The 15,036-nt window shown below is 37.6% G+C and overlaps 1 long non-coding RNA gene across 1 annotated transcript; it reads left to right on the forward strand.

Moving 5' to 3' along the window:
* The first annotated feature begins 5,980 nt into the window (after positions 1–5,980).
* LOC149470809 (uncharacterized) lies at positions 5,981–14,547 on the forward strand. Its single transcript, XR_016308007.1, has 3 exons — positions 5,981–6,236; positions 7,658–7,696; positions 14,104–14,547. It is a non-coding gene; the product is annotated as an uncharacterized LOC149470809 (long non-coding RNA).
* Positions 14,548–15,036: the final 489 nt, after the last annotated feature.

Genomic DNA, 15,036 nt, shown 5'->3' on the forward strand with positions numbered 1-15,036 from the left:
CGTGTGCGATTCTCAGGCACCATGGATACTTTTTGGTGCTCAGTAAGCTTCCATCCGCCTCAATAAATTCAACTCAAGCACCTGAGATATGAATTGACAGCGAGTACCTAAACCCCAAAAGTGTATTATTTACATTTTTTATAACGTGCATTGCTTTACATCTTGTCATGTTGTATTCTGCCACAAAGCGATACAACGTGGCGTAACTCATTGTGACATGCGATCTATCTCTAGGAAATGTACGAAATATGTTGTTATGGCTTGTTTACTGTTTAATATAAGGCGCGTAGAAATGGCATGTTGTTTTGTTTAGCAAATGACTGGGAGTAAATGTCTGTGAAGATCTTTCAATATCATTTATCTTTTATTAGGCCAATAACATGTCTCCCGATTGCATGTGACATTAGTAGCACCTTAAAGGCTCAACTACACATAAGTTAATAGCATTTTATCATGGAATTTAAAGTGAGACTGAATTATGAAGATGATTTCCCACCTGCCCCACTCACCCTCCCTAACATATACAGTATTCATTAAAGAAAAAATAGACCTCAGATCAGGCCTGTGGAGCCACAATTATCATGTGCAACAAGCCATCTTCTATCTCCTAAAGGATGGTGTCATTTTCAGGCTAGGTTGAAGCTAGGGTAATGCTTCATTGTAGGCTTAGGTCTGTTTTTTAAAGGGTAACTAAACCAAAGAACAAAAATCTAACATTGCAGCTTACAAGTCCATAGATGTGGGGCCTAGATTAGTTTTCTTTTTTTCAGGCTAAGAACATTTTCAGCAAATACAGAAGAATCCATGTTGATCTTGTCACTTCCTGTGAGCTGAGCTGGAACCATAAAACAATTTTATTTTTCTTCTTTAAACTGTTAATCTCCCCATACCCCATGTTATGGAGATGATCAAAGGCACATATATTTGTAGTCCAGCCTGGATGGCAACTACAGTTCTCTCATTAAATACAGTGGAGGTCTGAGCGTAGACACCTAAGGATGTTTGTTATTTGCAGGATTACAAGGTGTATAAAATGAAACGTAAAAAAAGAAAACTAAAACAATCACTTTATCTTACTGATCATCAGTGTGGAACCTGCAGCTGTCAGGAACGGTTCCCAATTGTTAATGTCAGACCTGAAACTGTTTGTAACAGCATAGTCTAAGGCAGTGGTCCCCAAACTCTTGGGGCCGGATGTGGCCCTTTTTTTACCTCTATCTGACCCTTGTTGTACTATTCTGTCCACAACTGACACCACTGATGCGGCACCATTAGTCCCACTGACAGAAATGATAGAGTTCAATTCCTCCCACTGATATCAGCAATGGGGCATTGTAATTCCAACTGATACCAACAATGGATACCAACAATGGAGTACTATTCCTCCTACTAAAACCAATGATGGGGCATTGTTTCTCCCATTGATGCTGGGGCATTTTCTACTCTCAATGCCCACAGTCCACCCCCTCTAGAGTCTGAAACTGGCCCTTTGTTTAGAAAGTTTGGAGACCCCCTGGTCCAAGGCCTTGTTCACAATGGGCATACTAAAGCGTATATCCATATGAAGGGCCGTGTTTGCCCGTACAGGAAACACAGGTGTAGATGTTCACATTCATGTCAGTTGGAATGAAGTGGCTGCCCAGACACAGCTGCTGCTCCCAATTTGACATCTGTGTGGGTTTGGGTGCATGTGGGTGTGGGTCCCCAAACTCAAACTGTCTGCATTCAGGGACACACACCCGCACCCATACGGATGTCAGGACACAGCCGCTGCCTCCCAATTCTCTAAAGGGGCACAATACCATATATGCTGCCACTCAAGCTATACACCATGAATGCTACCACTCAAACTATATCCTGTGCATTAATAAACATCAACACATAAATCACAACTGTGTACATAAGTAGGGTATATAACAGAAAATCCTTTGTACTTCTATAAAAAATGTTCTTGTGATGTCACGTCCACCAAATAAACAATTCACTAACTGTGCCTGGAAGAATAAATCACTCGCCAGACTATAGTGACCTCTTTAAGTAAAAAGAAGTAATTAAGGGTTTGTTTGTTTGTTTGTTTTAGTGGTAATCCACTGCTTTCACCCAAAATAAAGATCTGTATTCAGATAAATAACCTCCTCTCCACCATGGAAATTAAAGAAAAGTACTGATATGGTGTAGTAAGTTTATTTAAAATATTTGCAACAGACACATGTGTATCATGCTTACATTATAAAGTACCCCTATGGCACCTAAAATCCTGCGCAATAGAATATCAAGGTTAAATGCCACCGCTCTGCTCACAACCTGGAGGCGGCGTGCTTTCCAGTCACAAGACGTGCGGAACCGGCAATGACGTGTCCAGAAGTTGCGTCTCAATGTACGTTTCGTCAAGTGACATCATCAGAAATGCTTCTTAGTTAAAGAGGTCATTATGGTCTGGTGGGTGATTTACTCTTACGGGCACAGTTGGTGGATTGTTTATTTGGTAGAGATGACATCACAAGAAGATTTTTTGAAGAAACGCAAATAACTTTTTGTTGTATACCCTACTAATGTACACAGTTGTGATGTATGGGTTAATGTTTATTAATGCACAGGATATAGTTTGAGTGGCAGCATTCATGGTATATAGTTTGAGTGGAACAATATATGGTATGGAGTCCCTCTTAGAGATTTGCGTAATATCAATTTGCATGTCTTTATTACATACATAGTGAGGCAGCTTATTATTTCACTTGGCATATTTTAATTTTAATTTGTTGCACATTTACACTTGGTGATTAGCATATGAATTCACATGCAGTCCTAGTGTGAATATATAGTTACATAGTTAGTCTGGCTGAAAAAAGGCAAAAGTCCATCCAGTTCAACCATAGAAAAAAAAAAATTATAATCTTATACCCACAAGTGATCCAGAGGAAGGCAAAAAACCCCAGCAAAGCATGATCCAATTTGCTCCTGCTGGGGAAAAAATTCCTTCCTGATCTCCCGAGAGGCAATCGGAGATTCCTTGGATCAACTTACCTATAAATGTTAGTATCCAGTATTTTGTGTAACTAGGAAACAATCCAGGCCTTTTTTAAAGCAATCCACTGAGCTGGCCAGAACCAACTCTTGAGACAGTCTATTCCACATTTTCACAGCTCTTACTGTGAAGAAACCTTTCCGTGTTTGGAGATTGAATTTCTTTTCCTCCAGACGTAAAAAGTGCCCCCTTGTCCTCTGTGATATAGACTCCCTCAAGAGTTGGTTCTGGCCAGCTCAGTGGATTGCTTCAAAAAAGGCCTGGATTCTTTCCTAGATACACAGAATATAACTGGATACTAACATTTATAGGTAAAGTTGATCCAGGGAATATCTGATTGCCTCTCGGGGGATCAGGAAGGAATTTTTTCCCTGCAGGAGCAAATTGGATCATGCTTTGCTGGGTTTTTTTTGCCTTCCTCTGGATCAACTGTGGGTATAGTATTATAACTTTTTTTTTTTCTATGGTTGAACTGGATGGACTTTTGTCTTTTTTCAGCCAGACTAACTATGTAACTATGTGATGACCTCAGGGTGAATAATTCTACACCAAGTTCACTATATGAACCACTGATGTAGTTATACATGTTGATCATATCCCCCCTTAATCTCCTCTTCTCAAGAGAGAATAAATTCAGTTCCTCTAATCTTTCCTCATAGCTGATCTCCTCCATGCCTCTTATCAGTTTGGTTGCCCTTCTCTGTATTTTCTCCAGTTCCCTAATGTTCTTTTTGTGAATTGGTGCCCAAAACTGAACTGCATATTCCAGATGAGGTCTTACTAATGATTTGTACAGCAGCAAAATGATATCTCTCTCTCTGGAGTCTATACTTCTGGGCCCTTAATTTCACACCCAATAGCTATTAAAACCAGATGTGGAGTTAAAACTGAAATTTAGTGATGTTGCAGGGGGTCACTACTTAGGAAAACTATAATGCATTTTAGTTAATTTAATGTTGTCTTTATTTATCATCCTCTTAGCAGTAGTTCTGCATTCATGCTAAATACGGTGCCCACTATTGGAATTATCACTGAATATGCAGAAAGGATGATACTTGCAGTTGTTAGATATAAATATATCAAACAGTAAGCTATGTACACATCTGTGCATAATCCTCATTCTGAAAAGAGGGAACAACAACATTTAAAAAAATAACAAATAAAATTAAAATACAATTAAAAATAACATTTAAAAAAATGACAATAATAACTCAAAACATATATACACTGAATATATAGTAGTGCTTAGCTTTAAGCTGCCCCCTCCCTTCAAAACCAGGAAGAATGTGACTGTCTGAAGGGGGCTCAGTTGCACTGACTTTATAACAAGATAAGCTGCAAAATGTAAAAATGTTTTTATTTAATTATCAAGAGGTTTAGCTGGGAACTGGCTATATCTACAGGTAGAGTAGAAAACACCTTTAAGGACAGAATGTGTTATCCAATTACACTCAGAATTCAGTTCCCCTAAATCACCATCCTAATTACCCAATGCAGAATGATAATCATTCTGTTTATAACAGCTAGTTTACAAGAGAAGTGACAGGAAATAAATTGAAAAGTTGAAGAGTGTGGCAGAAAATTGTTCACACCATGGCTGGCCACTTATTAGTGAGAGGCAGTTTGAAGATAAACATTAATTTGTCCTCATTGTCTAGACTGGCAGATGTCACTTTGCCCAGGGAGGACCTGAGCAGCAGAGAGTTTGCTCATGATGAAATGAGAATGCAGAAATGCAAGTGGACCACAGGGATTTCCATGGTCAGATACGGGCAGCACAGGGCAATATTTTCTGCTCAGTCCTTGTTGACTACCGGAGTGGCGCAGGAGAATTCTGTGTGTGCCATCAAATTGCTTTATCTTTTCCTTTATTGGCAGGTACTTATTAAGCTTGTAGGCAATAGCTGTTTGCACACATTTAGACTGCTAACAACTGTTAAATTGCTAATTGCTTCTCTTATACTTTCTACCCATTAAATTATGCGAGGGGAAAGAAAGGCATTTGTTGGGTGACTACGTAAATGTGTACAATTAAATATACATTGTATATTATTATTTATGAATGTACTAAATATAATTTACAGCAAATTAAAGCAAAATGAAATATTCTGATTGTTATAATATTATTGCAAGTAACACCAATGAGCTTAAAATTAATTAAAAACAGTGTTCTAATTTGCAATTTTATAGGAAACAAAATATCTATATGTCTATATATAATATTTATACACAGTACACATTTGAGGATATATATATATACACACACACACTATAGAATTCAATACTCATTTGCATTTCAAAGCTACTGTTCACTTTGCTCTCATTGGAAACAATTGCAAATGTGGCCAATACATAAGGCAATTGTCTAATTACAGAAAATAATAGAGGAATCTCTTTTGGCCCAAGTTAATAGCATCTCCAATGTCTTAACAGATGCCTTGGATTGCATTTATGCTATGCCAACAAATGGTGTTTATTTATATATGTTAGATAACATGGGTTAAAAAAGGTGTTTGTAAAAATTTATATATATATATATATATATATATATATTGCATATACAAATAAAATGAAGACACAAGAATGTTAAGGTAAATATAATACACAATTACAAAGGGTTGACTACATACAAAGGCTTATTTATGTAAAGAAGGTGACTCTATAGGTTCACAGTGTACAGTAGTCTCTGAATCCTGGGCATCAATGGAAGATGCATGTAACATAAAATGTGCATATGATGGTGTTGTCGGGGGTTATTGATGGTGAGGTTCTATAACAGCTGCTGTAATTAATCGAGTGAGAGGAGTTTTTTTGCAGGCTAGTGAAACTTTTCCCACATGGATGAACCCACGGTCAAGAGACGTTAGGCAACATTAACTGCCTGTGTATTTCTGCCGAAGCTCTGGAGGAAGCTGGCTGGGAGCTCAGGCTCTATTACTAAGAACGATGGGACACGAGACATAAGCATCTACCTTTCATCTTTGCTGAGATTTGGAGAGGGTTCAGACCACAGAGGCTTCTTAATTCTCACTAATTCATTTGCTTTCCTGATTCACTTGCCTTGGATAACCTAAGAATGATAATGAACCAACAAGGGGAGTGTGCCTGGCGCTCCGTCTTTGAATGTGCTCAGCATGGATCGAAAGCTTTCTGTGAATTTTCCAAGAGGAAAATAATCTTATTACTATTGGCAGTGGTTGCTTGTCACGAGGTTGGACAGTATTTTATTCCCATGTGTGAACCTTTCAAAATATCAGCAGCTATTTTTTTTTGCAGTTATTTTGTTTTTATTTTTTACACATATTTTGCTATTTTTATCATTTTATAGGGACCATTTCAGTTTTTGTATTTGATTCCATTTTTGCTTATTGCATTTATTTTATTACTGCTTAAATTAGTGACGTTTTTAATGCTTAGTTTTTTTCATTATTATATATTTCATGCCTTTCTTTGTAATTAATGCACTGCAAATATTTATCTGCTATACATTATTATGCATAGATTCTCTCAGCCCAGAGCCAGCTGCTAATAACCTGTTTATTCCCCAGCAGTAAATCAGACTGAAATCCCAGCCCAGCTGCAAAAGGTCATCAATAAAACATGACACATATAGATTAAATATAAATACATTCATTTTGACGGTCATTGTTTTTTCGGCACAGTAACAAATGAATATAGTAACGCTGGCCGTAACAAATTGGTTTGTTTGGCAGACTGCTCTTTGTATTTTTTGTCCCTCAGAAACACTTTGCATAGATTAAACAGTAATATTTTATTGAGCAGGCATTAAACAAATTCATATTCTGGAATACAGTTAAGTCAATTGCTAAAGGGAGTAGGTAGGCCTAAATGCCTATCATGTATTATGCACACAATGTGTGATCTGATGATGTCATTGCATGGCGCCCAGTGAAGTTATTGCATGAAATATATGATGACATACTTACCATTTAAATTGTTCAGAGTTTTTTTTTTTTTTAAGTAGGGCTACTAGAGGACATAGGCCTAGTTGCAGTTATGACCACTATGCTCCTTTTTCTACATCAAATCATTAATGTATTAGTACTGTAAAGTCCATATTGGTCCTGGATTGGCACAATTCATTTAGTAAGAGATCAAAACGTTTGTCCACAATGTGCCTGGCACCAATTTATGAATTAATGTTAAATCTAAGGGGATATATTATACTATTTGAAAACACACAATTTACTCAACATTTTATGTTTTAGAGAGAGAAAACGTTCAGTTTCTTTCAGATCTTTATTGCTGACCCAGTGGTGTCCTAGATAGGGAGATTTCCTACCATTTTCCATACCGGTGGCAAAACAGGAAATATGGAGATTGCTGTAGCTGAGGGACAACAATAAAAGGGTTTATCATTCCCTACTCCACTAATAAAAGTGTTAATTGCTGTCTGTCTTCAGATTGCAGAGATTCTCTTTAATTCCTGTCTTGGTGATACAATAATGCTAACTATACACTAGTTGACAAATCATTTGAGTGCGTTTTCGAAAAAATGAATGCACTGTCATGAGAGTGAATGATATTGCCATCATGTAATGATCAAATTTCAAACGATAAATCATTCAGTGGACGCAAATAATCCGTTTTTTGTTTGTTTTTTGCTTCTAGATCACATATGCGCAGTACCAACAGTGCAATTTTTAATGGGTAAGAAACACATTACCCTTTCAATTTATAGTCTGTTTGGCAGAAGTTTTCCAAACTTTTCCTTAAATTTTTTGGCTCCAAAACATCACAACTGATTTTCGATTTGTGCCCCATAACAGGACGAAATATGAACGAAGTGTTCAAAGGCAGATTTTTGAACAATTTCTCTTCTAGTGTATAGGCGCCATAAGAATGAAGGGAAATCTTTATAATGAGAGCACAAATATCAATAAATATGTCAAAACAAACACTTGACTGTAAGTTACATTACTAAACCCCCTTTCATTAAAAAGTTTTGGATGGAATTCCACCTTAAAGTGTTACTAAACCCACAACAGTAAAATCAGCCTGTTATGCAGTAAAGCATGCTTGTTATACTCACTGTGGAACCTAAGGGGTTAATCCTATGCATTGTGTAAAAAGGCCATTTGACCCTGACTGCTCTGTTGCTCCTCTTGTTCAAGCATCCACCTCTTATCTCCTGGTAAGACAGACTGAACCATAGGCATTTTGCACATGCTCAGTTTGGTGTGTATTGCTAGAGAGGTTTGTTTTCTTCTTGGGAGAGTGCATGTGATCAGCACAGGGCCAATCAGCACTGGTCAGACAGAGGTCAGGGGTTTTGCTTCCTCATAGAGGAGAATGAAAACTTCTCCTACAAGCTTTAAACAGTGCTCAGCTGGACACTGCTAGAAGCCACAAGACTGCTCTAACTTCTGATAAGAAAAGGTATTTAGCAGTTTATATTTACTAAAATAATTGCATTTCCATGTCTTGTGTACTGTGGGAGACCAGATATAGTGGAAGCAGGGTCCTGGGTTTAGTAACACTTTAGCAGAACTTAGCACTGAGTAGACATGTGTGAATTATTTTGTTACGAATCGAAATTCAGATTACATTTTCGTTATTCAGAGATTTGGATGTATCTGAATCTCTGAGACACAATAGTAATGAATTTCAACAAAGCCGAAACAGATTACAACAAAAACAATCAGTTCATCTGTATTCATTCATTTGCAACTTCAGAGGTTTTTGTAAGATCAATAATGTGTGTCACACTCTGTATTATTATGATTGGTCAAAGTTGCAAGCAACTTGCATTGAAGTCACAAGCAAATCGCAGAAATAACATAACTTGTGAAAATATGAATCTATTCAGAACAATAAATATACAGAACAAATATGAATATCCAAAATAAATGCTGTAAACGAATCATTCTAACATAACAAATATGATGAAAAGAAATGGTTGACTTAACGAATGAATCCAAAACAAAAAAAATTTTCTCGTTGTGCACATCTCTAGAATTGAGTAATAGGAGAAATATGTAGGATGCCATTGCTAGCCTCATTCTGAAAATGCTGGTTACTTGTTTGTACTGCTGATCCAGTGACATCAATAGGAGTACAAAGAAGTTCTGATGTACTTCCTCTTCCCCAGGTGCATGCTTGTTTTGGGACATTGAATCAGAAAGTGCAAAGTCAGAAACGGATAGGCAACTAGCAATTCCAGGTCAGAAAGTATTGTATGTATAGTGAGGACACAAGAAGAATGGACGCTGCTCAAACCGACCCCATGGAGTCAATAACAAATGAGGAAAGAACAAAGAGAGGGTGCACAGGCCTAGTGCATTACCATAAAAAATGTTTAATAAGAAATAAAATAGGTGTTGTACTCACAAATGACAATAAAGTCAAGGCACATCTCTGAGGCAAGTCCTCGAAACGTGTCAGCCTATTGGATGTCTACACTCCCCATTACGGGCTGTTACTCAGCGCGGAGTTGACCCAGCTGTTCTTTTATGATGTGCCTTGACTTTATTGTTGTTTGTGAGTACAACACCTATTTTATTTCTTATTAAACATTTTTTATGGTAATGCTCTAGGCCTGTGCGCCCTCTCTTTGTTCTTTCCTCATTCAGTATATTTGGATTCCCCCGGTCTGTTGAGGGCAGCAAGGTGTGCATGTTCCAGCACATTCTTAATGTGGTTGCAGCCTTCATCGAGTCCATCCCCAAGCGCAGGAGCATTTGTGTTTGCTGGTTCATTAGTCAATAACAAATGTCAATGTTGGCCTGGCGGGGCTCCTCCACATGGTTCGACCTCAAGAAGTGCTGCAAGTCTTTCCAATAATTGTATTTATAGTATTGCATTTCTTTCTTGGAAAGTTTCCTCTAATTGCAGACAGCCACTGTTAAGGTTGGATTTCATTTTAGGACTTTCATAAGCCCGATTTATAGCACCCTTGCCATGGCCACAGTTCTTTGTGATTTTGTACTTTCTAAAAATCTCATTGGAAACCTTCATTATAGTTTGCATCAATAATTAGTTTTATCTTTACATGCTTACTTAGGAATCAACAACATTTAGACAATTGAACAAGAAACAACCTGCCATCTTCTCTGAAGGTTAGCAGTCCTAGACCAGGGTCTATGTAGCTTGTCCCCTTATTTGGTCCTGCACCCATTATATTTAACTGAATATTTAGGGTAACATGTAAACAAGTAAATGTCAGAATTTATTCACTGCTTGTTAGGAAAATGCCTAAAGCCCATGGAGATGATAGCATTGCTTGAGGGCTTCAAAATCACTTACTGTATCAGCCTCGCAGGCCTATTCTCAGATTGTAGTATGATCTATCCACCTACATGGTACAGTTTTTTTATCCTGTATGTCAAAGACCTTTTCTGGCCCATTGTATAGACTGTAAACAAACAAACCATAACAAGCACAAAAAAATATCTTCTGAAATTATCAACAACGAACTGGAATCTAAAAAAGCTCATGAAACCTATTCTGTGTAAAGTACTGGAGATAATAAGGAACACTTGAGATGTGCACATTGGGTTTTATTTCGACAGCTCCTGTTACTATGTAAATTAACATACGACCAAACACTCCCACGTTGATGTCATGATTCCTTAATGGTTCTGTCACACTCGGGCTTTCTCCTTGTTAGTAGAAGACACCTCAGGGAATTGCAGGTCTCATTTGTTAAAGCCACAACACAGTTCTTAGACTATAATAATAGCCATTGAAGGAAACTGAAAAAACTATATACCAGAGTTCTCCAAATTCTAACTATAAGGTTATCAATTGTCTAATAAAACAGTCTGTTCAAGCAGGACAATATGTGGAAGTGGAATATTTCAGCTCACGCAGAACCTCTTGGGAGATGAAGCTATCAATCATCGTTATAGTTTTTGAACCGGAACCATGATTGACAGCTCTGGTACTCAAGGGGCTATAGAACAACTGCTAGCTTTACTGCACTATCCTCAGTGGTGAGCTAGTAGCCTTCTATGGTTGCCCAGTTGTTAAAAATTACACCTTCCCTTGAGTCCAACATTCCATTGTGAATAATAGTTTATTATTATTTTTTTTAAGATGCCAAAGGATTAAATGTGCGCACTGGGAATCTAATTACTAACAAAATATGTGTCCAACTGCTGTTGTAGGATAGTGTGAATTGTATTCATAAACATTTTAATACATAAATAAATATTTTAATTAGTAGAGGTTGATAGTAAAATAACACCCCTAATCTAAACAATAAAGTATATTCTTAAAGAAAGTGTATTTAATTAAAAGTCAGATATTAAAAATAGATCGCTCTATAGGGTAATCAAAGTTTAAAGTATGTTGGAACAGCTACATAGCTTCCACCACAGTGGTCCCATTTAAGACAAATTGCATCAGAAGTCCTTTAGCATCTTATCTCCATGCAATTCATAAATTATTTATGCTGCTAAATCATTTTAGCCATTGGCAAGCTTAAAAAAGGTCAGATGACCTAAAAGCATGAGCATGGAATGAGCTGGATAAAAAGTAAAATATCTAATTCAATATTTTTTAACCTGGTGATACCCATACATAGTACAGTTAGAATGGCATGTTAAGACATTTTTAAGGAAACGTTTCATGGGCAAAACATGAAGGCTGCCATTAATGAGCAGTCCTGAAATTCTAGCTGCCTGTTACAAGACTACTGATAAGAGGTTCTGACTTAGAATATCAAAGCCAGAGGGTCAGTATAACGACCAGTCAACTGGCATTTTAAAATGACGCCAACAATGGCAGTCTCTGTATTTCTTTTAATGAAAGCCCATGGGCATAGGATTACGTCCTCCTGATCCAGACCTTTTCTAACAGATCAGGAGACAATTTAGGATCTATGGGACAGCCTGAAACAGGCTTCCCAGCAATATCTATTGCTAAGTTTGCACTAGACAAAGCTCTGAAATGCACTGGCAGATGTTGCAGAGGTGATCCTGAATGCCAATTTATTTATTTATTTTAGGTACTTATATAGCGCCGTCAATTTACACAGCACTTTACATATATATATTGTACATTCACATCAATCCCTAACCCTCAATGGGCCTACAATCTAAGGTCCCTAACTCACATTCATACTAAATCTAGGGGCAATTTTGACAGGAGCTAATTAAACTACCAGCATGTCTTTGGAGTGTGGGAGGAAACTGGAGTACCCAGAGGAAACCCACGCAGGCACAGGGACAACATGAAAACTCCAGGAAAGTGGTGCCATGGTTGGGATTCGAACCAATGACCCTAGTACTGCCAGGAGGAAGTGCTAACCATTTAGCCACCGTGGTAAGCTAATTAGGAAATTAACTCTTTAAGCTACCACCACCACCTTTTCACTGAGAAGGCAGAAACTCATAATCTTAGCAAGAACAAATATGATTTTATAATAAAGGTCTGTCACACACTGTCATCACAGACAGGTATATTCAGAGGATTATATTACAGTAGCACCCTTCAAGAGACAGGGATTCTTTTAGCTGGCATTAGCACAGTTAGACACAATTTCAACACTTTTCAAAATAGGGTTCAATAATGAAAATGTCGAAGAGGTGCAAAGAAAATATGTACAAAAAAGGGTTATAAAGAAACTATAAAGCAACAGAGAATTAAAAAGGAGTTCAATATAAAGAATACTTGCAAAATCCTTGGTTTTAGAGTCTAATTGGTCAAGCAAAAATGGTACAGTGGCTCTCTCAATTCCAGTTAGGTGTTCCTTGGTTGGTGTTAAACAAGAGATGTCAGAGGGTCCTGACACTTTTCTGTCATATCAAAGGGGTGTTGACAGAGACCATCTGACCAATTACCTAGTTTAAGGGGGGTGGCGGGGAGGTCACCATGTTAATGACTGCATCATAGCCCTCCCTTACGCACAGTTTTATACTAATAATATCTTGCACTATGTACCGGTTGCATTCTGGAAACTGGTAGATTATTGTCCAGCATTATATTTTGTGTCCAGGGATACCAAACACAGAGTATAGTATTTAGGATGGGTCTGTCATCCAGAAGGGAGGAGATTGCTTTGTATGTGCTAACGTAGTCATGTATGAACTTGATTTGTTCAGTATAATATAATAATAATGTGTCTTAGTCCTGTTGGATTTCATGAATTGTGTGTGGATTTTGTTAAATTGTGAATTAGACAGATGTTCAGAATGGTCGCCCCTGATTGGCTGCTTTCTGTGTAGACGTTTTATGGTACGCTATGTATTCCTAGTGCTTTAATTGCCCTACACATCATGTGTGACAGAACGGATGGATTTTGTCATTATTTTACGATAGGTCAGAGGGAAGTGTTAATCTGTAGAGTTTTTTTATGGTCCATAGAAACAGACAACCTGCCAGGCCTCCGTTAGCTGTTTACAGATCTGACCAAGGCCTGTGTGCAAGTGTCTGCTGTCCCTAAATTGAGATAACAGGCTTTTTTGAAGTGTCTTAAACTCCCTTGCGGTCTGTTTATGTCCATATTTCTGTGCTCAAAGCGGTACATATTTTTGCATGAAAATATGTATTTTTTTTATTGTAGGCCTGTAATTTTTAGGAATAACGCACTGAAATCTGTCCAAACAAGAGTCTAGTAAACATCCCAGGTATGTTACAATTTGAAACACGAAATCATAAATTATAATTTAATAAATAATCATAAAAAATAATAATATAATAGTAATAAATTTAATTCAATAATATAATCAAACCAAAAACACTGAAATTTGAATTATAGCGCCAAGTTTGCACATCACTGAGCAAAGTCGCAAAATCGTTTTCAATGTCTGATGACGAATTTCCCCACGAATCATTATCACTCAATTCTGCAAGTGGTTCCGAATTACTATCGCTGTTCTCTAGCTGGTCTAAAACCGATTTTGACCTAAAAGGACGCTTTTTGGACGCCATAGACTTTTCTCAGTTTCCAGCTCAAGGTCCTCTTGAAAGAACAGTAAAAATGCAGGCAGGGCACAGGACAACACACTAGGGATAAAATCTATGTGAAATGGTTTGATACAGTAATGTTTTACTATGTGATTTTAGTGTATTTAGTGAATGTCACTTTTTGTCATTTTCAAATTTCCTGCTAGTTCCGAACCCAGTACGCTCGTAGGGGACAGAAGCCAGATGACAGATGCCAGCATCCGACAGAGGACATTACAGGGGACACTGCAGGAGGGACATTGCGGGAGTGCAGGACAAGGTAAATGAAGAACAGATGCCGGAGCAGCGCCGCATGGTAAGCCCGAGTGTAGCTCGGGGTTACCGCTTTTGGTGCTGAAACTTTACCCCGAGCTACACTCGGGAATACCGCCAGAGAGGCTACAAGTTAAGGCTATAAATTCCATATATTGCAGGAGGAGAAAAGGGGCAAGATCACTGGGCTCATGAAAAAAAATGACTGAGACCTGACAAGATGGCTGTCTCCCACAGCTTCCATGTGCCTCACACACAACCATTAAATGGTTATCTTGTTGTGACCCTATGCTGAGTTGTGGTAACCTAGTTAGGTGTATAACTAGAATTAGGAACTACAAGTACTATTTCACACTGTTGCATGATAACTTTTACAAAAAGTAATAGTAATAGATCAGATGTGATATAAAATGTATATTGTATAGTAGATTAATTAAAAAGAATATATACCGGTGTTTGGATTTAATGTATTTTTTCGTATGGTCAGGGCTTAAAAATAAAATATTGTTTTGTTATGATAAATATAAATTATTGCATATACTGCACATTTTGTGTTTTCACTTTCAAACAGCTAAGATCTCTTGATCCCTCTTGCCATGTTTGTCTTACCTACATTCATGAAAAAGCTTGATGTTTATAGAGATCAGTAGCTGAAGCTCACTTTACAGGAGTGACAGTTGATATGCAGATGTAAATCAATTAGTAATGGGAGCTTTTTATTCCACCTCGCACCCTCTTCCTGCTACCTTCCTGAATGCTCTGCCCAAGGTTGCAGACAGAGAGAGAAAGTCTGAACGTAAATACCTTCTGGTGCAATCCCTCTCTAA

The sequence above is a fragment of the Staurois parvus genome, unplaced genomic scaffold, assembly GCF_062004578.1.
Source record: "Staurois parvus isolate SC_StPar_1 unplaced genomic scaffold, SC_StPar_1.0 ptg000031l, whole genome shotgun sequence".
NCBI lineage: Eukaryota > Metazoa > Chordata > Amphibia > Anura > Ranidae > Staurois > Staurois parvus.